Source organism: Trachymyrmex cornetzi, unplaced genomic scaffold (genome assembly GCF_001594075.2).
Source record: "Trachymyrmex cornetzi isolate Tcor2-1 unplaced genomic scaffold, Tcor1.1 scaffold16, whole genome shotgun sequence".
NCBI lineage: Eukaryota > Metazoa > Arthropoda > Insecta > Hymenoptera > Formicidae > Trachymyrmex > Trachymyrmex cornetzi.
This window is the reverse complement of record NW_017296201.1, coordinates 7264848-7267713: the sequence shown is the minus strand read 5'-3', so window position 1 is coordinate 7267713 and position 2866 is coordinate 7264848. Positions and strand designations below refer to the sequence as shown.

General features: G+C 43.0%; 1 protein-coding gene across 1 annotated transcript in view; it reads left to right on the top strand.

Moving 5' to 3' along the window:
- LOC108758894 (uncharacterized) overlaps positions 1-1188 on the top strand; it is a 20374-nt gene extending 19186 nt beyond the window's left edge. Inside the window, exon 11 of the transcript XR_001939969.1 lies at positions 1018-1188. The gene's annotated coding sequence lies outside the window, so the exon portion shown is untranslated. The remainder of the gene's footprint in view (positions 1-1017) is intronic.
- The last annotated feature ends 1678 nt before the right edge of the window (positions 1189-2866 follow it).

Sequence of the window (2866 nt, the reverse complement as noted above, 5' to 3'; positions counted from 1 at the left end):
GGACTAATTGGTCAGTTTCTTACGGCATAAGGCATAAAACACCTATTGTAGATCCGGACTAACCCCGGATCTACAATAGATTTTTAAGCTTTAAGCCATAAGAAATGGACGAATCACAATCAATTCTCCTCACATTTGACTGTAGTTGGTCAATTTCTTAACGGCTTAAGGCTTAAAACACCTATTGTAGATCCGGACTAATTGGTTAAGAAGATAACCTGACCTTAGCGTTCACTGTATCTAGGGCTACGTTTCAAAACTTCCTCTTTGAGGAAAATTTTACTCGAAATATGTAGTACACGTGACGTATACTATAGCATATAGAGTAAAATCTTTCTCGGAGAGGAAATTTTGGAACGTAGCCTAGATAAACCAAAGACAGAATGGACTGCGCGATCCGTGTGTCAAAATGGTCGATAGGGATGAGAGAGAGGGACCGTAGCAGACGATCATTTCTATCTCTTTCTATTCAATGGTATAATGGGAGAGAGAATGAGAGGGGGATTGGCCGGCTTCCACGGACTTCTCTCTCATTATTGTCGATCATTTGATATTTTACTTAAGCCAGCGCCACACGATGCTTTTTTTCCTGCTGGATTGCTAGCTGGATTTGCGTGCTTGCTGCCGTGTTGGCAACAGTGCTGGCTGTGCTATTGGCTGTGTTGCTAGTTTGGCTTCAGACGATGCGAGTTTTAAGCCAGCGGCACACGATGCTTTTTTTTCTGCTGGATTGCTAGCTGGATTTGCGTGCTTGCTGCCGTGTTGGCAACAGTGCTGGCTGTGCTATTGGCTGTGTTGCTAGTTTGGCTTCAGACGATGCGAGTTTTAGTACTGGCTGAGCAACTGGAATTTATTACAAGTACATATAAATTCCTAACCTGAGCCCTAAGGAATCATGAACTTTATCGATAAATATTTTGGTTCGCGGGGAAGAGCAACGCTTTTTCTGCCAGATTCTTTCGTTTTATGAAAAATCGTCGATTGAGAATTAATTGCATGTGTTTACACGCTTCCCAGCGGCCATCTTCAAATGAAGCGGCGTCGTGATTGGTTCTACAATAAGCCAGCATGAAATCAAGCAAGAAAAATAGCACCGGTTCTATCACGAAAATCCAGCGGATCAGCCAACAGCGGGGCCTGCAAGCCATACAATTTCCAGCATAGCAGCCAGTCAGATTGTCAGCACAGTAGCACGCAAGCAATCCAGCAGGAAAAAAAGCATCGTGTGCCGCTGGCTTTAGATACGGATCGCGCAGTCCATTCTCTATGTCTTTGAGATAAACGGTATTAAATTTTTTTATTAAACCTGGTTTCTACCAATATAAGGTGTATTTCACTTACGGCTCCCGCACACCAGGGTTATGGCTCTGGCACACCAGCGCGATGTTCGTCGCGCGCGACACGCGATATCCAATAAGTGTACAGCTTTACCGATGTTCTCATTCTAAAGGTATACTCTCATTGGATATCGCGTGTCGCGCGCGACGAACATCGCGCTGGTGTGCCGGAGACATTAGAGTCCTAGGCCCGTATTCAGAACGCGCTTTTATCGATAAAAGCGCATTTTTATCTCTGAAATTCTATAATATGCGTGACGTAAAGTATGGTATGTTAGCGTGCTAACATCATTGTAAGCGCGTTCTGAATATGGGCCCTAGATTTATCAGAGAGGCGCAACCGGTGTTATGCATTCTGATTCGCTGTTGCAATCTAACCAATTGCGTGACTTGGCAGCCATTTACAGTACTAGTGACATATTTCTATTTCATTTTATCCTGTACATTCTATCTCACATTATCCTACACATCATATCTTATTTGACATAGTTTAAAGGTGCAGTGGCCCATATTCAGAACGCGCTTACAACGATGTTAGCACGCTAACATACTATACTTGACGTCACGCATATTATAGAATTTCAGAGATAAAAGTGCGCTTTTATCGATAAAAGCGCGTTCTGAATACGGGCCAGTATATAGCATGTCGGTCATGTTTAATACTCTCCTTACCCCAGATCTACAATAGGTATTTTAAGCCTTAAGCCATAAGAAATTGACCAATTACAGTCGAATCCGAGAAGAATAAGCGACTGCGATTCGCCCGTATCTTATGGCTTAAGACTTAAAACCCTATTGTAGATCTGGACTTAGCACCTTTGTCATACTGACTTAAGCCGGTTGCGCCTCTCTGATAAATCTAGGACTCTAACCAGGGTACTTATCACAGAACAAGTCGGAATCGATTCCGATCGGAAATATTCAATTATTCCTTAGATTTCTATTGTATTTTCTAGGGAAAACGGAACAATTCCGACATATTTCATGATAGGTACCCAGCGCGATACGCGACATGCGACGCGCAATACCCAATCAACATACTGCTTTTCTAGATGAGTTATGGCGCAGTCCCATGGTGCGGAATTGGCGAAACGTTCGTGATTGATCCTGGCTTCACTCCGCCGATTCCGTTCCGCTAAAATATATTTTCCTATGTCCTATTGAACGGAATGTGCGGAATGCGTAATTTGCTCTGACCAATCGCAAGAGTTTTCCCGTAGATTACTTACACTAGATCTACGGCGTCGTCTACAATACATGGAGTAAAAAGTAAGAGTAAGAAATTGATCAATCACAGTCGAATGTGAGAAGAATAATCGACTGTGATTGGTCAATTTCTTACTCTTACTTCTTACTTCGTGTATTATAGACGACGCCTACCAGAATAGCGTTTGTCATTGGCTCGCATTGATTGCGCATCCGCAATTTCCGCTCAATGGGACATAGGATAATGAATTCCTGAACTTCAGAAATCACACATGCATATGTGTGAACACCCAGGTGGGAATCCGACACGTCTCAGCATGTTG